Below are 26,007 nucleotides of genomic sequence, written 5' to 3' on the forward strand. Positions count from 1 at the left end.
TAGCAAAATATAGCGACAGATACAGCAAAAGAATCAACAAACACCGAAACCCCCTAATCACTGGACTACTCGATACGACGGACCAAATTCGCAGGCTGAAGAGGCACTACCCGCTAGACCTAAACGTTAGATTCATTTAATTATCCAAATTAAGCATACGCACTTACTTATAATACTTATAAATTATACCTATCTATAATAAATATTAACTTATTGTAAATAAACAGCCATGTCACTGCGCCACGCCAGAAAAATTACTGAAAATTCTCAACGCGAGAATTGATTGTAATTTCAACAAATAAATAAAAAAAAAAAAACAATAGTAAGCGCGCCATGGTACGTTAGAAACGAGGACATTCGGAAAGACCTGGCAATACCAACGGTCAAGGAGGAGATTAACAAAAGTGCAAGAAGGTACGGAGAAAGAATAGCAACGCACCCAAACCGGCTGGCAGCGGAAACGGTCGACACATCAAGCATAAAAAGAAGATTAAAAAGGAAACACTCGACAGATCTCACAAAGGACATAACCTAACAAACACGATGATGGTACCCCGCTGGGGGTAGCCACCCACATGTTATATTGGTATACCGCTATAATATTTTACCAAATGTCCTACTGGACAAATTGTAAAATTTAAATAAATAAATAAAAAAAACTTCGCTTGTCATCTACACGAAGCGAAAGATTAATGCAACCTTTTAAAGAGGCAGCCCAAGTCAATATCCAGAACAACAAAAAGAAGCTTCGTCTGGTGACGGGTTCTTCGATTTCGGAAATAATTACCATGAAATTACTTTACTTGCATCTAGGACAGAGTTAGAAATTCTACAATATTAGGTTGTCCGGAAAGTGTCTTTCTTTCGTAAACGTGTTTTTTACAACAATGCACCTTCATACAAACGTGAAACTAAGTCTGTGAAATGTCGTGGTGTTTATCTCAAGAGAACAAAATGGATCGTACGAAATTCAACAAAATAATATAAAACGAAAAATATGCGTCTATTTTTCGTCATAAAACGAAAGAAACCTGTCGGACAACCTAATACATTTGATATGTGAAAAACAGCAAGGTTTATACCTTCCATATCAGAATCCGTCGATAAGAAACGTTTTTTTCTTATACGTAATACGCCATTACCAACGTCAGTAGCCGTGAAGAGACTATCCTTTCATTATGCAATGATGGAAAAGGAACCGAAGGCGCATAGACTCTCAGATGAAATATTTTTAATGAAAGTCAAATTAAAAGCGTACTATACTCCCACTCGCACATCAAGATCATAATTTATATTCATTTATTATGTAAATATTTTTTCGTTGAATTATTCAACAAATGTGGATTTTATAAAAACTGTCCAATATCACTATAACTACCATAATACATATCAAATTTCTGAGTCAATCATGCCTACTGAATACATTTGCTTTGATTACTTCAGTTATTCATTAATTATGATTGCTAGATTACTTGGTAATCGTGATCATTAATTATGAACATGATTTTACGTTAGTCATAATCGTTAATCAACCAGATTAACTGTTAGCCCAACTCTGATTTAGAACTATGGAGACGAAACCTAATACAGAGCATAGCCGGAACACGGAACGAACACGGCACGGTTTTATCGACCTTTAGCTACACAGGAAACATATGCAAAATGAGTAAACATATTCGTCATCGATTTTCCATTTCTGTATTTCGAGTAACTCACATTGATCCATATCGACATTTGTCGTAGATCTTGCTCTTCTTCTTCTGTTTTTACAAACAGAGTAAATTGGACATAAAGTTAATACGTATAATTGATATTTCGAAACAAATTTCTAATAAATTCAGTTACTTGTTACTGTTATAAAATACTAATAAAATATAAAAATCATTGTTGAGAATTTTGGACCTTAATTACCAAAATAATGTTATAGGAACACTAAATTTACACTTAGAATTTATATTAAAATAGTTATATATTTATTTGATAAAGGATTTCAAAGATATTCATCGATATACACTTGCACGCGTCCCATCTTCTTCCATACCACACTTAACTGAACAGTTTACATTGCTTTGTTTACGAGGCACCGCGCACACACATACTTCCACACACTCATATTCACATACATGTATAGCTACCACGCGGTCAATCTAGTCTAGCACATAAAATTATACACATCTCTATAATCATGAATACGATTTCTATATGATTTATAAATATGAATATTCCTTTTCGTAAAGTGTAACATATATTGGGTTGGCAACTAAGTGATTGCGGATTTTGCCATTAGGTGGCATTGACGAAATCCACAATCGCTTAGTTGCCAACCCAATAATAACGAACAATGATAAAGACATACACTAGGTATATGCATGGACTAGATTTTCTTATAAAATGCTGAGTAAATTTGTAAAACATACGATGCCTTATTTAGTTCTTTGGCAAAATAACTTTCCACTCTAAAGTATAAAACTAAATAATAAAAGATATATGTGTATGAACTGTTTTTATAGAAACGTAATGTTTCAATTACTATAAAATCGATATAAGAGATAATTCTAGAACTGTCTCGGAAATAATAACGTTTTGTAAATAATTAATCTAGAAACAAAGTGTATAAGAATCAAAATAGAAATCGTTATAGAAACAGAAATTCCTTACAAGAATTACTCAGAATAGAAGTTCATAAATATCGTAAAAAGCAAAACCAATACCATAAGTTTTTTTTTTTATTTATTGAAATGTTATATTTAACATATTATATTTAATAAATCATTTTACATGATTTCTCTTATATACATTTATGGATTCCATTTTATATCGTGTTACTTTCATGCCTAAAATTCTTTGTAAGTGGGAGGTATGCCGTCCTTCCTTAACGTGAAAGTGATGTGATTACATTTGTCGGTATACCCTCTTTTCACTGATTTAACCAAAGTTCCAGCAATCGTATGTGTTACTGCAATAATGTCGATACAACCTTAGCTCGGTGGCTAGAATTACAGCATCATCCGCGAACGTTAAAATAAAGTATTTTTAGAGCTGGCCAGTATATCGGCTGTATACATACAGAGTATACGACGTAGTTATGAAAACATAACCTTGAGTATCGCCAGCACTGACAGTGTGTAATCTGAAAGAGTGTCTGATATTCAGCAAAGAATATTCTATTTTCAAAGTATAATTTAACAAACAGAAGAATATCGATAGGGAAGTTTTGTTTAATTCTGTCAAGAAGTCCCCCACATCATACTTTGTCAAATAGCTTTTCAACATCCAAAAATAGAATAGTGCAGTACTGTTTCAGCTCCAGTGCATTGATGATCTTGTTTGTTACCTTATGTACTTTTTCGTGGCGTATTTATTCCTGAAGCCAAATTGATCCGATGGAATTAAACTTCTTTCAGTGATTATCTTTCCCACCCCATTTTCAAATACTTTTTTCAATAACTTCACAACTTTTTATAGGTTTTTTGGACATTGTTGGGAGCAATGAAATCGGTCTAGGGGGAGTTTCCCTATTAGTGGACACTTATGGTTTTCCTTAGATACACAAAAGAAATAATGTCATGTTTTTGTTTATTTTGCATTAATTACAGGTCAACTAAGTAGAAGTCAAAGTAGAGAAATAAGATAAATAAAATTGTCATAATATTTAGATTAAACTAACATTAAACGTTGGTTATTGATTTTAAAAGAACATAGAATAGCACCTAATATCGGACATAGCGAAAATAAGTAACGCAGGGCAGCTTCAAAATAATTTACAACGATCATGAATATAGTTACCGAAAACACTCAAAAACGTCGACACAAACCTCGAGAAGTCATTCTATCGTAACCATTGAACCCAATATTAATCAATGATCCCTAAGCAAACTACGCAGACAGCTTATTTGTTTATATTTTCCAATTTCAGTGCACTGATTTTATATTCTTTGGTCTATTTATCTTTTAAAATCTACTTTCAAAATTCTTCTTCTATTCTTTAACACATTTTTCACTTTCTTTCTCTTAAAGAAATAATTTATAAAAATACGAAATAAAAACTTGGCTCTTTTCTGATTTCCTTTTCCTTGGTTCATAGAATCTTTTCATCTTTAAATACATAACATAGATTTTTTGAAAGAATGTTGCTAGAAAATGTATAAACACAGAGTGGATATTCATGCAAATTCATAGTTTTCAAAATAACGCTTAAAGAATGGAACTAAAGTATTTGCTATCTTAAGTTATGACTTGTTTCTGTTTAATAGTGTAATTTTATTGGATAACTATGATTCTTAAGAAAGGAGACATTTTTAGTTATTTTTTAAAAATGTCTAAAAATTGAAATTTTTAAAAATCTGTTACTCTCTTAGCAACTCAACAAAGGGATGCAATGTTTAACATGTGCACAAGCATAGTTACAACGATGAATGCTGCTTTACGTTTATAGGCGCAAATGGATTAAATATCACGTCCTGTCCCTCTATTGGGCGGCACTCCTATATTTGATACGCTCCATTAGGAGATGAACTAATCGTTTCCTCGAGTAGGGAGCCTTAAGGTCTTTCTAATGAATTACTAGAAAATACGTAAAATACGTATAAAAATGTACGTATTAAAAATTTTTGTTTTCCTACGTATTAAAAATTATAAAAATTCTTCATAACGTTAATACTGAAAATGGTTTCTCGAAGAATTTAGTGTATTTTTTAACTTAATATATATTTTAACTTAATGTATATATATATTTAGTTATATATATAACTAAATTATTATGAGCTATGAAGTCTCTTAGAAAAAAACATGATTCCATAATATGTTTCAATCTAATGATGAAATATCGCTTCAAACATTCTTTATAGCTACTTGAGCTACTATCCTGAAATTAAAATTGAGCCAGAACATTCTCGATTTTGATTTAACAAACGGTAAAATCATTAAAGAACTTTCTTCTAAAGCAATTAGAATATTTACTATGATATACATTGTCACATTAACCCCTTCCCGTGCTTTAACGAGTGAGACTCGCGATGAAGATTTTGGCCCAAACATGAATATCACGAGCCACGATCGTGAACAGATAGCTTTACATCTGCCAGAGTGTTTTAGGAAATATCATACCATGGAGGTTTTTTTAGAGTTTATTTTACTTTACTTTTTACTATTTACTTTTTACTATTTACTTTTAGGTGTAGTATTATTACATTATTACATTGCTTCGGATAAAATCACATTTGAAGACTCTTGAATTTCTATTGAAGTATCGTTTATTCATGAAATATAATTTTGAAACCGTCATCTATTTCAAAATATAATATATTTATCATATCCATAAAAGGAAAAAGGATTAGAGTTTACTTCCACAACAGCACTGTCGCGTAAAACTGACTATATCATAGGTATTTGTACTTCGGCTTGTATTGTGACTCTTCTTGAGCTCAGTCTGGTTTGTTTACCTATCGCTTGGGCCAGTTTTGTCGAGCTATATGAATCAAATACTTTCCAAACAGCTAAAATCTCAGCGGGGCAGCCGGCTACGCTCGTTAAGGCTCACAACCGAAGACGACGCGTCGCGAGTTCGAATCCTCGGCCTGCAAAGTATATTTGGAAAAGGATGGAAAATCCAAAATCTCTCTGAAAGGTAATATACAACAGGCAAGCGCCCAGCCCGCCCATCTCCCTTGCGCTGTTGTGGGTGTACCTTCTGGGAGTGCTTGGTAAAGGTGGTGGTGTGCTTGGTGTTATTAAGCACACAGCAGGGGCGCCCCCGACGATCGACTCGCGGCTGGTTACGCCCCGTAGTGGAGGTTTTAGCCGGTAAGAATCCGGCACTACCTTCCACCGTCCTGTGTTTCCGGCCCACAGGGGGTGGGTGTGGTGTCTATGAAGATTTCCTCCACGTAAAAAAAAAAAAAAAAATTTTTTTTTCTACAGTATGAAAAGAGAGACGTTTAGCATTCCCCTAGACAAGGATGGAACACATATATAAGGTAAGGCACTGTCGCCTTTCGGCGGCACTTACCGAATTTTTTTGGAATGACCGCGGAGTTTTTTTGGAATTCCGCTATCCTTCCGGATGACGCAGGCGCTCACAGGACATGGAGTATTCGGGGAATACCTGCAGAAAATCGGAAGAGAGGTGACGAACACTTGTCACCACTGCGGAGAGTGCGAGGACACGGCCCAGCATACGCTGGAGTTTTGTGCGGCGTGGGAGGCCCCCGTCATATGCTGCGACTAGCGATTGGCGAGAGATTGGACCCCATGTCAGTTATGAAAACGATGCAAGCACAACAAAGATGTACACTTGACATCATTTAGAGGGAGTTTTCCATAATGTTGGACGGCGCTTAATATCGGACACCAGTTACATTTTTAAAAAATTAAAACGCAACGGAATAGTTTTAACTGTCAAAGCAGAGGAGGAGATAGAATAAAAGATGTGCAGATTTTTCCACGTTTCCATCGTGTATGTGTAGACAAAAGATCAATCGATCGTTGGCGTTTGACTTAAAATCAATGCACTGTGGAAGTTAAAAATTATATCCATTGCCTGATGCAGTAAAAAGGTGATATCGCGATGATAATTGCGGATGGAAGGAAGATGTACGTTTTTGTACAATAAACTCTGAAATGTATTTAACGACGTCTAATACATACGGATGAAGGACAGGAAATAAAAATAGAAAGATTAGATACTTAGATACAGTAATATGTATATAGATAACTATATGATGTGACTCTAATGATAATTACGATTATAGCGATTATAACGCTGCCGCTAACGGTCTTTTCTGTACATGTATATCAACAACTGTATAATATATATGGTTCGACGCGTCATTCAACTATATAATATATATAATCAATAACTATATATATATATATATTATATATATATATGTAATTTACAACAGACATGTGGAATAAAAATGTTAAATAGAATTCGTTAATAGGTTACTATGTATTAATAGTTGTGAAGTGGAACTTAAAGGAAGGACTTTAGAGCATACTTATCGCTTTGTACAAATCGTATATTCTGAGATATAAGAAAACAAATCTTATGGCTATATATTGAAAATTGATGAACTTACGTATAGTATATATATGTCGGAGATGAAAGGAAAATCGGAGCCTTCCCTTTGCAATTTTGAGGAAGCCTTCTAATGCTTTAGCCTAGATTTTATCATAACTGTAATTAAGCAATTGTCATTTGTAATTGTTTGATATTTGTGAAAGCGAAAGTGGGTTCGAGGTGACAACTGGTCGCCGAACGTAGCCACGGTCACGGGATAAACGTTTTGCCTGACGAAGGTGTGGATCGGTTGTATTGTTCTCCCTAGAAATCACATAGAATTGTACTTTAGAGATGTCGATATAATGGGACACACGTTGTATTAGGAATCAATCTCCAGACAGAAACTGCCTTGCAACGGCGTTTGGATCTTTCTCGATGTTTCCAAAGAGTATACAACAAACTTTTGACAGAAATTGCCTAGCAACAACGATTGGAACCTTCTCGATGCCTCCAGCGAGCATGTAACAAACAAATGCAGTCGTATAGCGAAAAAGATTTTCATCAGATATTCATTCGTGTGATCGCCTTGGAAAGTGATAATATCGAGCAATTTACCGAGTGTCTCAGCAATCGTATTTTTGTGTTTAAAATTATTCTACGCATAGTAAAGACTTATCCCGTTGACCGTGGATTCGTTTGAACCCCGGAACATTGTTAATAGCGTTAATTAAATTCATTATTCGTAAAACCTATTAATCGTTAATCTCATTATTCGTTAAATTTATTATTCGTAAGACATATTATTCGTTACTCTTATTATTCGTTAAACTTATTATTCTTTGATCTAATTATTAGTTAAACTTATCGTCTGTTAATCTTATCATTCATTAAACTCAATATTCATAATATTTTGTAAAATCTTGTATATTCGCGTAAATATAATCTCTGTCTCGTAAAACGATGGCTAACTCAAACGTAGAATCGTTACGCGCCTTAAATTCTAATGTTAACCCGACAAATATATGCAACATATACAGAAAATGTTATTATTTAATAAATATTTTATTATTTAAATGTAATAATTAATAATTACAATTTAAATTACAATAAGTTACGAGTATTTTTTCAAGATTATGGAGCATTAATTGATAACGTTTATCGCTTAAGATCAACTTATAAGCTGAGAATGAGCGTTCATCGTCACAAGACGTAATCGAGACATATTTAAATTTGCTGCAGTAGCATACTTTAACCTCATCCAATTCTTCAACTGACTGACCTCGAAAAATTTCATTAACTTTCTAGATTATTTAGAATCTGGTATGTCTTGCTAAAACTGCATTCCACTTTGATACAATTTTGGCTACGCAAGTTCCAGGAATGCTCCTAAAATATTTATCAGTGTCAGTCGTTACTTTCACCGATTCAGTGAAAGACATTGCAATTGTTTCTAGTTTCTTTACATTATCCGAGAAAATCCCAAAGTGGGTTTTGATAAACATTAGATTTTGAATTAGCAATTCATTCTGAAGAAGATCTTGTGCTGTTTTAATTACTAGCACATCATCCGCGTCGAAAAATTTAACAACATTTTTAATATTTTCCAAATACCAGTGTGGTATAAAATATAGCTGTCTCGAGCCAAGTATCCGAGCTCGTTAAAATTGGTTCAGGTGGTAATAGAATGTTCTACGATACACTCTACGATAACATTCGATCCAAAGTGGTGCTATTATAAATACTTTATTAATAGAATGGACTACACTATTTACTAATGGGAAATGTAAACGTACTTCTTCTGCACCTCTATATAATTCATCAATTATACACGTTAGATGCACCATGTTTGGATAAAATATCTCAAGTGTTTTCCAGCTTTCATCATACCTACATCTGTTATCAACAATAACACTGTTTCTTCGTTACCATCTGACCATAGTATTCGACTCTCTGTTTCTAAAGATTGTGATAATATGGTATTGCCCTTACTTTTATACGTCGAGTCTTTATGGATTTGTAAGCTATAAGATTTTATAAGTTTCCAATTTTCGCGCGATCAGCAGTGGTTCAATATTTTAAGAATCGAATCACTACTTAACATCAGTTTTTTAAATTCATTAAAAATATGAAAGAAAAAATATTAAATAAATACTTTTATATCGTTTATCTGTATTAGATTTGAAAGATTTAGACAACTTTTTAAACGAAACATCTTACATTCTTTAAAGAGGTTCAGGAGCTTTTGCAATGTCCCTCGTGTGCGTAAGTATAATTATTTATTTATGAAAAAATTCTATGAATAAATAGATCTAAATATTTTGTATGTATGTTCACATTATATGCAATCTGCAAATATATATAAATTTAACAGATTAATTATTCGTACAAGTACTATAATTTTCTATTATTATTTAAATAAATTTTATTAATGACAAAACTCCGCGCCTGTATCTTCTACTGAATCAAATTTTTAATTATTTATTTTAAGAAGCATGTGTGAATTTATTATTTTAGTCCATATAATTATTGAATATTTATTACAATTTTTCAACAGTCTCAATGAAAATGCACATTGAATGGAAGAATTTAGTGGCATTTCCGTATAATTTTTAAGCCATTGAATATAATGGAACAAGGTTTGAAAATTATTATGATATAACCTCTTTCTAATAATTTATATATAACATATTTTCTATTTATTTCGTTAGTTTTTCAAATGTCTTAAACTTAATCGTTTGAAACAAATATAACAAAATAAACAAACTGTTTCTTTGATAGCTTAGAGTTTTTATTTTTTAGGTAATTTAAATTGCAAGTTGGGAACATATTTACTTCACAGATTAAACATGGCAGGGCACAGGAATCTGAACGATTTTTCAAATGAAATAGAATTTTAAGATTTCAATTTCTTATGAAGCTTTTATGTTAATACAAAGATGCCAATTTATTTTTTGAAAAAGACTCTCTCGAATATTATTCTAGTTGATTCCAAAGATTTCCTATTACCTTTTGGATCATTTCGTTATGAAATGCTGCAATTTTATCTTTTCTTTCAATTCCTAAATATTGGCAAATGGAGGATCACACTCTTTGTTTTTTGGTTTTTGAGGCAACTATCACTAATCGCAATAAATCAAATTTGCCGATCAAGAGAAATAAGAAATATCGTCATACCATGAAACCGAATGTCCAGAAAACATTCCACGCGCAAACATTCAACACACTGCCATTGTGACGTGCAAAGTTGTATTAGGTTGTCCGAAAAGTGTCTTCCTCTTCCAGACACGTCTTTTACAACGACGCATCTTTATATAAACATGAAACCTAATCTGTCGAACGTTGTGATCTTTATTTTGCTGGGAACAAAATGGATCATACGTAATTCGACAAAATAATACAAAACGGAAAATGCTGTGCATCCATTATTTCCTTATAAAACGAAATGAACTTTTCGATCTATTACCCTAATGGGACCATACAGTGTTCAAGTCGATGCAATTGTGGTTCCAAAGAATTACACAGAATTTTCACATAGCGGTCTTATGTCATCGTAACAGCATAGCCTGTCCTCAAAGAAAAGGCAACGGTACTAAACAATGCTGTTCCATATCATACGGTAATTTTCTGGGTGCGAAAACCTGAACTTCGTGAAGATTTTCAGGAAAATTTTATTTATTGACACAACCAGATAATACAAAATGAGTCTGGTCTGACATAAGCAGAAAGTTCAGCGCACTATTTACAGTCAAAATTTCAAGTAACTCTTGAGAAAAATTTAGCTGTTGGACAACAACTATATTGTATGGATGAAAGTTAGGGTCCTTGTGCAAAATTCTACGAAGACTTCGACTTGAAAATAAAGCGCTTGCGTGTCTCCTGGTTGAACAGCGTTGATCTCGTTACATTGCTATTCTCACAGTTTCAATGTCCTCTGCAATTCGTATTGCACGAACAACAGCGAGTAGCTTCGTGTTTAATGCAGAAGCACTGTGCCAAAAATTCCGAACCTGTAACTTGATGGAGTTACGGCAATGAACAGTGTCGTGGCGCGGAATTTAAAAATGTATACGAAATAATTACTTTGTTCGACAATATAGAAAAATCGCCACAGAAGAGTTACCAAAATACATAGAAGGGAGGATGAGGTGGAAGGACAGAAAAATATTAGCAGAATTCAGATGTGGAAACGAGACCAAAGCAAGGGAATACTGGAAACAAGAGGGAGAAAAGAGATGCAGGCTACGTAAAAGGAAAGAAGAAGACCTGAGGCACGGAATAGAAGAATGCGAAATAACGGGAGGACCAAAGGACACGGAAAAAATACTAAACGATGCTGGAGAAGGACTAATAGAATTGAAAACAATAATGGAGAAGAGAAGAGCGATACAAGACGAGGAGGAACGACAATAAGGAAGCACAGCAAGGAAGCAAAAGCGCAAAAATTGCCATAGTTTTAGAGACAGAATATATAATGGAGTGCAATATAATAGATAGATTTATAGATAGATTAGATAGATATAAGGGAGGAGGCAATAAAGCTATAACGCCATGAGACTGATAGAATGTAAAAAGCGTAATAGGTAAACGAGATGTAAAACCGAAAGCTCGACCAAGGCCGAAAGGCGCGGACTAAGTAATAATAAATAAAATAAAATAAATAAATAATTACTTTGTTCTAATAACTGATTCACTATTTTTAAAAAACGTTTCTGATACAAAAGCACGATACTATTCGGTTCATCGTGCCATCATTACTGAAATTATCGGCAGGTACGCAAAGAAATACAAGGAAAGAGCTCATAAAAAGAAGACTAAAGAGAAAACACCTCAGTGACCTTACTAAAGAAATAAAATAAACAAACTGAAAGATGGTATTCCGATGGGCGTAACCATCCACATATTATTCAGCAATAAAGCTAGAAAAATTTACCAAATGTCTAGCTGGACAAATTGCAAAGTACAAATTAAATAATAATAAAAAAAAAACACTTTCTTCTACCAATGAAGCAGAAATATTTGTATATCTATAAATCATATTTGTGATAATACATGAAATTTCTGTAAATCACCTTTCTAGATATCTTTTCCTATAAAACCATTTACAAACTCAGAGGCCAAAGAAATGATCTATTAGCATTTTAACCCTCAAAAAGCACCGGGATACAATATGACAAGTAAGTAAAACGATTAAGGGAGTGTCCTGAATTAGAATGTTCTAAAACAGCGTCTTTTTGTAATTTTTTTTTAGAAGAGAAAGAAAGAAACGAATTTGTTGAATTTTGAGGTATGATTTTATATATATTTAACGAACAGAAACAAATTTTTTTCAAAGCAAAAAGAAAAATTATCCACCTCGTAATTCTTGACCATAACAGAAAACAAAAAAAGGATTAAATTATTATATATTTTTCTAATAATCTAAATCTAAATCTTGAGGTTCAATCTAAGGTTAAATCTAAATTTTCTGCTTCAAATTATTAATTAGACCTATTTATAAATTATGCTAATCCCATATGTTATAAAATCTCTGCCAGTGCAATGGAAAACACAAGGCTAGACATCTCGAAAATAAGCGCATTAGAAGAGACAGGAATTCTTTTAGAATGGTCATCTGTTACTACAAGAATTATAACAGTAGCAAAAATATATTATTAAGAGCTTCATAATAGATTTAATAATAATGATTTAATTAAGGGAATTATTTACCTTTACCCCTTATGTTTTGAGAGGGCTATGAAAAATGTACATCTCATTCAAGAGGCTAATTAGAATACTTCCTATGATATACAATGCCACATTAAGAATCAAATACTTTCCAATCACCCAGAAGCTCGGCGGGGCATCCAGCGACGCTAGTTAAGGCCCAGAACTGAAGATGACGCGTCGCGAGTTCGAATCCTCGGCATACAAAGGAGGCACAAATAGCACAGGGCGAGAAGGTTTCTATTTAAAAGAAATATACAACAGGCAGCCAGCCTCTCCCTTGCGTGTTCTCTGGAATGTACTTTCTGGGAGTACTTGGTAAACGTGCTTGGTGTTAAGCACACAGGGGCCCGACTCGCACAACACTGGTCCACCGTCGTCCCGCCCGTGGAGGTTTTAGCCGGTAAAAATCCGGCACTACCTTCTGCCCGTCCCCGCAGGGTGGTAAGGTGTCTATGAAGATTTCCTCCACGTAAAAAAAAAAAAAAATTTTTTTTGTAATACGGAAGGAGACACGTTTAACACTCCCGTAGACAAGGATGGATCACATATATAAATGATAAGGCACGGTCGCCTTTCGGCGGGACTTATCAGATCTTTTTGGAGGGACCGCGAAGGGCTTCCGCTATCCTTCCGGATAACACAGGTTATCTGTTAACCTTTTCTTGTGGCAAATGATCTTTACAGCTACATCCTTTCGAGCATTGCATTTCGAACAATATATTAGACGCGAATTTAGATGTTTGATCCATTGACATCGTGTAATCAAAAACGAAATAAGAAAGATAAAAACATTTGATATACAACACAGTATTACCGAGTAAATTTACACTATTAATTACCAAATTCCAGACTTGAACAATATAATCATAGGCAAAACTTGGATACATACCGGTGGTTAGAAGGTGGCGCCTACTGACATTCTGAATCAACTTCAGTAAACGTATTTCCTTGAATGATGAAATTAAAAATGTTACACGAGTAGCGGTAATATCGTAAACTGTTTATAATTTAATTAGACATAATGTTACTTATATGCTTGTAAAAAGTTTCTATTTGTAAATTGGTTCGTTAATTATTTTGTTTTACTTTATTTATATGATCATATATTACTTTATATCCTTTTATTTCATTTTATGTTTCTTTATCTCCTTTATTTATTTTATTTCATTAGCATAATTTTCTTTAATCTGTTCTATCTTTTCTAATAATCTGTAAGTACTGTAATTTTAAAGCCATTGGTTTGGATTCATTATAACTAATATTTTATTGATCTGCGGCATTTCAGTCAATATCACACCATTATGTTATTATTATTATTATTATTATTATATTATAATATTATGTAGTTATTATTATATTAAAACTGTTTTGTGAATAAACGCTAAAAAAGGTACACATTATACAGTTGTTCATCGAAATCGTTACAAAGTTACGTAGTATCTAAACACCCGACGCAACACTTAAAACTCGTTTGTCGGAAAATAGCAGCATTGCTGTCAATGACATTAGCATAATCGTCTGTGCTATGTGTAACAACACAAGCGTCGGACGCGTGTATCAGTTGGTGTTGCTATGAGAGTGGTGGAGACAGGCGATCGATGTTGTCCATACAATTCGGATTTAAGACTCAGACTGCGAATTTCAGACGCAGCCGCGTAAGGCGCGGCTGTACGGCTAAGGAAATTCCATCTTTAGACAATAGGGCCATGTCTAGCACTCTTTCCAGGAAAAGCGTGTTCATATTGCAAAGCACCTCACAACAAAAACAGAAAAGTAAGGTAAGTTAAATATAAAGGGGCATTTCATGCGTTAGGTGAGATTATTTTCAATCAAAAATGAATTTTTGATCAATATCCAAATGTGTTATGTTGTATATCAATTGTATAAATAACAAAAAAGGATTAATATATCCTTTCAAACTTTGCACGCTGCACTAAAATACAGAACACATTTACTCGCAATATATTTTAATACAGTTTCATTCGCTTGAAAAGATACAAAAGATTTTGATCGCAATATACTTGCGTCTGCAGTTTGTTATTACCATCTTGTCGTCGGTGTACGGCCTGGTCTCTGATGTGGATTAATGTTACACGCTCGTCGGCCCTGACACAACGATTCTCTTTCCAGCAGTTTTTTCGTTTCTATTATAGTACCGCGGAGAGATTACCGACATACAGACAATGTCGACGACAAAGGGCAAATGCCGACAAGCCGAAAGGGTGGGAAACTTCAATAGGCCTAACGGCCATCAATATATTTCGGCACCACAGCCGTTGATGTTCGGTTAGCCACCGGAGTGTCAAGAGTCAAGAGTTGTTCTTCGACAGTTGTCACATCACACTACTGCATTAAGTTCACGTTAAATAATCATTCTTCATATTATTGTAGTATCATGGACGAGAGGCCTGGGGTTGTTGTGCGGATTGCAAACAAGCGATTGCCGAGCATGTGCGTAGTGGGGCTAAGACAAAAGGCAAGGGGCTGCTAGGGGACGATAAACGAATTAACAGCAGTATGAGTTGAGAAGTCAGAGAGTGCGAATTATGTTGTCGAAATAGCGTTGTTAGCGTTGTTAAGAGAGAGTTGAATTTGCGTTGACGAACATTGTTAATTAATTATCTAGTTGCTTTAATTATTATACGTTTGTTGCAATTAGTTCATACTTAATAACCATTGTTTTCTCTTTAATTGACATCTGTTTAATTCATTTATCATTAATAAACTAATCATAATTATTTACAATACTACATTATGATAAATAAATAATCATCGATTTTCTGTTTAATCCATTGTAATAAATCCATCTATCAATAAATTATTACATAGGATGGATATCCTATTGGAAATCCCAATTTCTAACATTTCTGAATAAAGAAATTCTATAATATTCGGTTGCCAACCCAATACATTCATCCACACGTTTGCTCTCTCTATTCCGAGATAAAACCTCAACAATATGAAAAGCCAAATTAACGAAGGTAATACAGGGAACAGAGAATATTAACCAGAAGCAGAAGAGTTTCAAGAAAACATAAAACGCGGACCCAAACTAGGATGGCTGAATAAAGTCACACGAGAAAAGCATGACAGGTTGCTAATGGCAAGAGAAATGCGCTTAAGAGAAGAAGACGTTTCGAAAGATTAGAAAAGCGAAATGAGTAAACGAATGTTATTACTACCAAACAACTATATGGCAGCGATAGAATCAGAGATCGTGTCTCAACACGATGAGACAGCCCACGATATGGAGATTAGTGCAGCACGAAAAAGAGATAGAAACGATAGAAAGCAAATGGACGTACAGTCAGAAACATTCGCAGAAAGGAAATATAAAGTACGAAGCACGATTACTCGCAGTAGGAAATAACTAGAAATCGGAATAAGTTACGGGGAGTCATTCGCTCCTGTCAAACGATTCGACACAGCAAGGGCTATGCTGGCTCTAACAGCGATTAATCGAATGAAAATCAAGCAATCCAACGTCAAATCGTCATACTTATACAGAAATACAAAGGACAGAGTATATATGGAACAACCACTAGGATTTATAACCGACGGTAACAAAGTATGCGAGCTAGAAAAACGCACATATGGATTGCCTTAATCTGGGTACCATTGGATATTATATAACACACTTTGAAGGAGAATCGTGTGCATATAAATTAAGGGACAGAAGCAACCGATCGTTGGAATAAACGTAGCTGACTTTTTATAGCAACAAATGATAAGATAGTTGAAGAACTCGCATCAAAATTGAGATAGCACTTTGAGTTAACTGAATCGGAAGAAAATAATTGCTTAAATATAAAAGTTATAAAAAATAAGGATGTGATATAATTATCGGAAACATACAAAGAACAAATTTTAAGGAAATACCGCCTAGAAAGTTGCGATCCAGTAAAATAGCCACTAAGAAAATTTAAATGCATTTAAAACAAGATTTACATGCATATAAGGTTCGCCGAAGCCGGTGTCAGGTAAAGTAAAAAAAGAAATGGAAGGTGAAAATAAAAAAAGAGAGAATTTATTTGCTAACTTCTTGTTTACACTAATGACAGTTTACTTCCGAACTCCAGCCGTGACTTTCAAAGACTGGAGCTCTTACAACTCGGCCGCATCCCTACACAAGTGGTTATCTTACGAAGTAGGGAGGAACGCCGGGTGTTGGGTCTGGGCCCTGACCCCCTGCTGCCCCGTGCACTCCCTTGCTGTCTGGTAGGTGTCCGCCATTAGCTCATCGGTTTTGAAGTGTACCGGTCCTGACACCGGATAAGACCGAATAACAACACCTAATGACAAAATCTGCAATGACTTAATTGCCAACCCAATGTATATCTATCGGAACGAGACCTGATATTTCTTCACGGTAAGTAAACTGTCACAATATAATCGGAACTCAAAAGCAATACATTTGCCCGCTGTGAAAAAGGAATGTAGATACCTGAATCAGTAGACGCCAGTTGGATGGAAAAAAAATTAAATTTGTAGAAAGAAAGAGTGAAAAAAGATTAGACAAGATCAAGTCGTGCTTTATTCGCTTTACAATTGAATATGTCTGCAGAACAGCAAGGAATATTTTAGTAATAGCATTTTACAATTAATTTGAAATTATCTAATACAAAAATTGAAATGTACCATAACGTAATAGTAAAATGATTAAGAATTATGATAAATACAGATATGTATGTATGAGTAACATTTTGTATGTAAATTAATTTTTAAGAAATGGACAGGTGCTATATATCTTTCAGTTTCAACAAAGAAGATAATTCCTTTGACAAATTTTGTACAAATTCAAATCAGAAAATAAAATAAAAACGTATACAACTTTTTATTAACTTTCGAAATCAGTTTAAAAACAATTACAAATAACGTATGAGTTGTACGAATGAAAATAGTTACATCAGAATCATATCCACTCTAAAACCTCATTTATTTAGTATCAATTCAAATTTTTCTGATAGAAAAGAGATGTCACGTGAAAGTATTTAATGCAAAGAGTTTAATTAAAAATTTTCATGCTATTGACCATTCATTTGCATACACGTTCGAACGTACCTGGTGATAGGCTCTTCTTATTATTTTATTTACATCGTTCTTAACAATATGAGTAAAACTAACGTAGAAAAAATTAGTTATTGGTATACTACTTGTAGCAGACTGCATGTAAAGTACATAGAATAATTCAATACAAAGTAAAGAATTATATATATGTCGAGTTTACATTCGAATTAGTGTTAGGGGCGTGAAACGAATCTTCGCTTGGATTACGCGTTGTCGTTGTGCAATAGAGATGACATTGACTAATGCAAATACGATTATCATAGAACTGGACAAGTAACCGTGGTAATTAGATACTCGAGAAACTAATGACAATGATCCTAGGTTCAATAACGAATCCGTGCTCACAAAATCTAAGTCGGACGCGTAATATTCACTGATCGTAAGGTGTTACTCTTTTCGTCGATGAGATCGCAAGAAAGAATGACTTTCCGTCCCAACAATGCCACAGAGGAAAAACTACGATGGAGTGTGTCTAAGGACACGAGATCATGGGATTCATCGGGGATAGCCTTCGTTCGGAAAGTAAGGGAAATTGACGTTGCTGCTAATTGGTCAATCTCCATATCGGTAGTTAAAAAAAGATGCTAGCCGCCCTCGAGGGAAAGTTGCAAGTGGGAGACGCCGTTCGTTGAAAAAATAGGTCTCCCCTATCTTCCCGTAGTTGGGACAAAGACTGTTTGCCTGTTTGAAGGACTGATCGAGACTTCAGTCTTTCGGTAACGGTCTAATCGCACACTTGCAATCTTATTGCAGAATAAAGGTATCTGGAACTCTGGTTCAAGAGCCCAACATTTCTTTTTATTATTATTTTTCCCACTATTTTTACGTGACACTATCTTCGTTTTTTTATTAATTATACTTTAAAACGAATAACTTTAATGTATCATGTATTTTTGTTATAATGTACGAAATAATTATAATTTATCAACAAGCATCGTTATAAATATCATTCTAAACATCACAAGGAATCATTATAAAAATCAGTTCTCTTTATTGGCATAATTATAAACCACAATAAGTTTTGGATCATTATATTACTACATTTTATATGTAGAAAACCGAAAAGTTTACCTTTTAAATATGTACATATAAAAATAAATATTATTTATAATAATATTTGCGCGTATAGGGTAACAGTTAAGCGAATCATTTTATGGGATGTCTATATTTGTTTCATGTACATTAAGCAATAAGCTGCACAACCTACCTGAGCGATAAAATGTGTGTATATTTACATATCTGAAAGTTCTTCGATAAAATGAGAAATTATAAGTTAGAGAAGTAAAGTAAATTAGAGAGAAATATGAGAAGTAAAGAGAAAAATGAAATACCAAGAGATCGAAATAATAAGAAATATAACATGTGTAGTAATTCAAATAATCTACCATATAATACTATGTTGATTGATCTCTTTATCATTATATTTAACATTAAATCATATAAATATTAAAACATCTCTGCAAAATGTGCCCGAGTCAGCTCTTTTCTGGAACTCTCTTCAGATCACTCACTTGTAGCAACAAGTAATTCAACAATTATTGAAAACTAAATAGATCTACTCACAACGACCTCACAAATTATCAGTGCTTTCGAGAAGTTTTAACCTTTTCGCTTCGGGTGCCGCTTATAGGCGGCGACCACGCGATATATCAGGCATATACCAGTGCCATCTTGTAAATATGTAAATATGTAATATATTACCTGTAATTTTGTAAGCCTTTTCATATTAAAGATGTAAATTATACTTATCATATTGGAGCAAAGATTGTTTTATTATTGTTTTATTCAGTAGAATTCTTATTTAAAACTTAGGAAAACATTTACACAGCAATCACGCCACTGTGCGCATTTGTGGTGCACGCCTCCGTACAGGAAGAGCACTTAGGCGGACTGGACTGCCGAAGCGAAAGGGTTAAACATCCCAAGATCGACTTCAGTGCCGCTAAGAACAAACGAAGATTTTGAAGCAGGTATGGAATATTTGAATAGCAACATAATAAATGCGATCCGTTCTACTACACTTGATGAAGAGTCCGCAAGCAAACAGGACTATCCAGATTCCATAAAAAGGAAAATTACAGAAAGACATAAGCTCAGAAGAATATCGCAAAGCAATCGAGAAGCAAGAGGAAACGCAGGTTAAACGAAGCAACAAGAAAAGTGACAACAATCCCTCAGAAATTCAAAAACAACTGTTTCTAGAAGTATCTAAGGAACTTGTCTCTTACAATAGACTGTAACTATTCTTTTTCGTAAATATTCAAGAAATTCACTTGTTCATCGTAAATTATTTCTGCGATCCATTTGTCGCAAGGAGGACACGATACCCTACACAGATAAAGCAAACTTAGTTGTGCATTAGCCGAAGTATTTAAGTCACTCTCTTCTGTTGAAATCGGCAGGTACGCAGAAAAATACCAGGAAAAAACGACAACACATCCAAACCAATTGACCGCCGAAACAAACAAAACTCTCATAGATAGAAGACAAAAAGAAAACATCCCATTGACCTCACTAAAGAAATAAAATAAACAAACTGAAAGATGGTATTCCGCTGGGCGTAGCCATCTAAATGTTATTTAGCAATTAAACAAGAAAAATTTACCAAATGTGTAGCTGGACAAATTGTAAAGTACAAATTAAGTAATAATAATAAAAAAACACTTTCTTCTACCAACGAAGCAGAAATATTTGTATATTTATAAATCATATTTGTGATAATACATGAAATTTTTGTAAATCACCTTTCTAGATATTTTTTCCTGTAAAACCATTCACAAACTCAGAGGTCAAAGAAATGATCTATTAGCATTTTAACCCCCAAAAAGCACCGGGATACGAATTGATAAGTAAATAAAACGATTAAGGGAGTGTCCTGAATTAGAATGTTCTAAAACAGCGTCTTTTTGTAATTTTTTTTTAGAAGAGAAAGAAAGAAACGAATTTGTTGAATTTTGAGGTATGATTTTATATATATTTAACGAACAGAAACAAATTTTTTTCAAAGCAAAAAGAAAAATTATCCACCTCGTAATTCTTGACCATAACAGAAAACAAAAAAAGGATTAAATTATTATATATTTTTCTAATAATCTAAATCTAAATCTTGAGGTTCAATCTAAGGTTAAATCTAAATTTTCTGCTTCAAATTATTAATTAGACCTATTTATAAATTATGCTAATCCCATATGTTATAAAATCTCTGCCAGTGCAATGGAAAACACAAGGCTAGACATCTCGAAAATAAGCGCATTAGAAGAGACAGGAATTCTTTTAGAATGGTCATCTGTTACTACAAGAATTATAACAGTAGCAAAAATATATTATTAAGAGCTTCATAATAGATTTAATAATAATGATTTAATTAAGGGAATTATTTACCTTTACCCCTTATGTTTTGAGAGGGCTATGAAAAATGTACATCTCATTCAAGAGGCTAATTAGAATACTTCCTATGATATACAATGCCACATTAAGAATCAAATACTTTCCAATCACCCAGAAGCTCGGCGGGGCATCCAGCGACGCTAGTTAAGGCCCAGAACTGAAGATGACGCGTCGCGAGTTCGAATCCTCGGCATACAAAGGAGGCACAAATAGCACAGGGCGAGAAGGTTTCTATTTAAAAGAAATATACAACAGGCAGCCAGCCTCTCCCTTGCGTGTTCTCTGGAATGTACTTTCTGGGAGTACTTGGTAAACGTGCTTGGTGTTAAGCACACAGGGGCCCGACGATCAACTCGCACAACACTGGTCCACCGTCGTCCCGCCCGTGGAGGTTTTAGCCGGTAAAAATCCGGCACTACCTTCTGCCCGTCCCCGCAGGGTGGTAAGGTGTCTATGAAGATTTCCTCCACGTAAAAAAAAAAAAAAATTTTTTTTGTAATACGGAAGGAGACACGTTTAACACTCCCGTAGACAAGGATGGATCACATATATAAATGATAAGGCACGGTCGCCTTTCGGCGGGACTTATCAGATCTTTTTGGAGGGACCGCGAAGGGCTTCCGCTATCCTTCCGGATAACACAGGTTATCTGTTAACCTTTTCTTGTGGCAAATGATCTTTACAGCTACATCCTTTCGAGCATTGCATTTCGAACAATATATTAGACGCGAATTTAGATGTTTGATCCATTGACATCGTGTAATCAAAAACGAAATAAGAAAGATAAAAAAATTTGATATACAACACAGTATTACCGAGTAAATTTACACTATTAATTACCAAATTCCAGACTTGAACAATATAATCATAGGCAAAACTTGGATACATACCGGTGGTTAGAAGGTGGCGCCTACTGACATTCTGAATCAACTTCAGTAAACGTATTTCCTTGAATGATGAAATTAAAAATGTTACACGAGTAGCGGTAATATCGTAAACTGTTTATAATTTAATTAGACATAATGTTACTTATATGCTTGTAAAAAGTTTCTATTTGTAAATTGGTTCGTTAATTATTTTGTTTTACTTTATTTATATGATCATATATTACTTTATATCCTTTTATTTCATTTTATGTTTCTTTATCTCCTTTATTTATTTTATTTCATTAGCATAATTTTCTTTAATCTGTTCTATCTTTTCTAATAATCTGTAAGTACTGTAATTTTAAAGCCATTGGTTTGGATTCATTATAACTAATATTTTATTGATCTGCGGCATTTCAGTCAATATCACACCATTATGTTATTATTATTATTATTATTATTATATTATAATATTATGTAGTTATTATTATATTAAAACTGTTTTGTGAATAAACGCTAAAAAAGGTACACATTATACAGTTGTTCATCGAAATCGTTACAAAGTTACGTAGTATCTAAACACCCGACGCAACACTTAAAACTCGTTTGTCGGAAAATAGCAGCATTGCTGTCAATGACATTAGCATAATCGTCTGTGCTATGTGTAACAACACAAGCGTCGGACGCGTGTATCAGTTGGTGTTGCTATGAGAGTGGTGCAGACAGGCGATCGATGTTGTCCATACAATTCGGATTTAAGACTCAGACTGCGAATTTCAGACGCAGCCGCGTAAGGCGCGGCTGTACGGCTAAGGAAATTCCATCTTTAGACAATAGGGCCATGTCTAGCACTCTTTCCAGGAAAAGCGTGTTCATATTGCAAAGCACCTCACAACAAAAACAGAAAAGTAAGGTAAGTTAAATATAAAGGGGCATTTCATGCGTTAGGTGAGATTATTTTCAATCAAAAATGAATTTTTGATCAATATCCAAATGTGTTATGTTGTATATCAATTGTATAAATAACAAAAAAGGATTAATATATCCTTTCAAACTTTGCACGCTGCACTAAAATACAGAACACATTTACTCGCAATATATTTTAATACAGTTTCATTCGCTTGAAAAGATACAAAAGATTTTGATCGCAATATACTTGCGTCTGCAGTTTGTTATTACCATCTTGTCGTCGGTGTACGGCCTGGTCTCTGATGTGGATTAATGTTACACGCTCGTCGGCCCTGACACAACGATTCTCTTTCCAGCAGTTTTTTCGTTTCTATTATAGTACCGCGGAGAGATTACCGACATACAGACAATGTCGACGACAAAGGGCAAATGCCGACAAGCCGAAAGGGTGGGAAACTTCAATAGGCCTAACGGCCATCAATATATTTCGGCACCACAGCCGTTGATGTTCGGTTAGCCACCGGAGTGTCAAGAGTCAAGAGTTGTTCTTCGACAGTTGTCACATCACACTACTGCATTAAGTTCACGTTAAATAATCATTCTTCATATTATTGTAGTATCATGGACGAGAGGCCTGGGGTTGTTGTGCGGATTGCAAACAAGCGATTGCCGAGCATGTGCGTAGTGGGGCTAAGACAAAAGGCAAGGGGCTGCTAGGGGACGATAAACGAATTAACAGCAGTATGAGTTGAGAAGTCAGAGAGTGCGAATTATGTTGTCGAAATAGCGTTGTTAGCGTTGTTAAGAGAGAGTTGAATTTGCGTTGACGAACATTGTTAATTAATTATCTAGTTGCTTTAATTATTATACGTTTGTTGCAATTAGTTCATACTTAATAACCATTGTTTTCTCTTTAATTGACATCTGTTTAATTCATTTATCATTAATAAACTAATCATAATTATTTACAATACTACATTATGATAAATAAATAATCATCGATTTTCTGTTTAATCCATTGTAATAAATCCATCTATCAATAAATTATTACATAGGATGGATATCCTATTGGAAATCCCAATTTCTAACATTTCTGAATAAAGAAATTCTATAATATTCGGTTGCCAACCCAATACATTCATCCACACGTTTGCTCTCTCTATTCCGAGATAAAACCTCAACAATATGAAAAGCCAAATTAACGAAGGTAATACAGGGAACAGAGAATATTAACCAGAAGCAGAAGAGTTTCAAGAAAACATAAAACGCGGACCCAAACTAGGATGGCTGAATAAAGTCACACGAGAAAAGCATGACAGGTTGCTAATGGCAAGAGAAATGCGCTTAAGAGAAGAAGACGTTTCGAAAGATTAGAAAAGCGAAATGAGTAAACGAATGTTATTACTACCAAACAACTATATGGCAGCGATAGAATCAGAGATCGTGTCTCAACACGATGAGACAGCCCACGATATGGAGATTAGTGCAGCACGAAAAAGAGATAGAAACGATAGAAAGCAAATGGACGTACAGTCAGAAACATTCGCAGAAAGGAAATATAAAGTACGAAGCACGATTACTCGCAGTAGGAAATAACTAGAAATCGGAATAAGTTACGGGGAGTCATTCGCTCCTGTCAAACGATTCGACACAGCAAGGGCTATGCTGGCTCTAACAGCGATTAATCGAATGAAAATCAAGCAATCCAACGTCAAATCGTCATACTTATACAGAAATACAAAGGACAGAGTATATATGGAACAACCACTAGGATTTATAACCGACGGTAACAAAGTATGCGAGCTAGAAAAACGCACATATGGATTGCCTTAATCTGGGTACCATTGGATATTATATAACACACTTTGAAGGAGAATCGTGTGCATATAAATTAAGGGACAGAAGCAACCGATCGTTGGAATAAACGTAGCTGACTTTTTATAGCAACAAATGATAAGATAGTTGAAGAACTCGCATCAAAATTGAGATAGCACTTTGAGTTAACCGAATCGGAAGAAAATAATTGCTTAAATATAAAAGTTATAAAAAATAAGGATGTGATATAATTATCGGAAACATACAAAGAACAAATTTTAAGGAAATACCGCCTAGAAAGTTGCGATCCAGTAAAATAGCCACTAAGAAAATTTAAATGCATTTAAAACAAGATTTACATGCATATAAGGTTCGCCGAAGCCGGTGTCAGGTAAAGTAAAAAAAGAAATGGAAGGTGAAAATAAAAAAAGAGAGAATTTATTTGCTAACTTCTTGTTTACACTAATGACAGTTTACTTCCGAACTCCAGCCGTGACTTTCAAAGACTGGAGCTCTTACAACTCGGCCGCATCCCTACACAAGTGGTTATCTTACGAAGTAGGGAGGAACGCCGGGTGTTGGGTCTGGGCCCTGACCCCCTGCTGCCCCGTGCACTCCCTTGCTGTCTGGTAGGTGTCCGCCATTAGCTCATCGGTTTTGAAGTGTACCGGTCCTGACACCGGATAAGACCGAATAACAACACCTAATGACAAAATCTGCAATGACTTAATTGCCAACCCAATGTATATCTATCGGAACGAGACCTGATATTTCTTCACGGTAAGTAAACTGTCACAATATAATCGGAACTCAAAAGCAATACATTTGCCCGCTGTGAAAAAGGAATGTAGATACCTGAATCAGTAGACGCCAGTTGGATGGAAAAAAAATTAAATTTGTAGAAAGAAAGAGTGAAAAAAGATTAGACAAGATCAAGTCGTGCTTTATTCGCTTTACAATTGAATATGTCTGCAGAACAGCAAGGAATATTTTAGTAATAGCATTTTACAATTAATTTGAAATTATCTAATACAAAAATTGAAATGTACCATAACGTAATAGTAAAATGATTAAGAATTATGATAAATACAGATATGTATGTATGAGTAACATTTTGTATGTAAATTAATTTTTAAGAAATGGACAGGTGCTATATATCTTTCAGTTTCAACAAAGAAGATAATTCCTTTGACAAATTTTGTACAAATTCAAATCAGAAAATAAAATAAAAACGTATACAACTTTTTATTAACT

General features: G+C 34.3%; 3 non-coding genes across 3 annotated transcripts; all 3 read left to right on the top strand.

Annotated features, from left to right (window-relative positions):
* Positions 1–5,913: 5,913 nt before the first annotated feature.
* Positions 5,914–6,018, top strand: LOC117238351. Its single transcript, XR_004494185.1, has one exon. It is a non-coding gene; the product is annotated as a U6atac minor spliceosomal RNA (small nuclear RNA).
* A 7,183-nt stretch (positions 6,019–13,201) lies between these two features.
* On the top strand, positions 13,202–13,308 carry LOC117238357. The gene has a single exon (XR_004494190.1). It is a non-coding gene; the product is annotated as a U6atac minor spliceosomal RNA (small nuclear RNA).
* An 8,348-nt stretch (positions 13,309–21,656) lies between these two features.
* On the top strand, positions 21,657–21,763 carry LOC117238352. Its single transcript, XR_004494186.1, has one exon. It is a non-coding gene; the product is annotated as a U6atac minor spliceosomal RNA (small nuclear RNA).
* The last annotated feature ends 4,244 nt before the right edge of the window (positions 21,764–26,007 follow it).

This window comes from Bombus vosnesenskii, unplaced genomic scaffold, assembly GCF_011952255.1.
Source record: "Bombus vosnesenskii isolate JDL3184/JDL3185 unplaced genomic scaffold, Bvos_JDL3184-5_v1.1 scf7180000013452, whole genome shotgun sequence".
NCBI lineage: Eukaryota > Metazoa > Arthropoda > Insecta > Hymenoptera > Apidae > Bombus > Bombus vosnesenskii.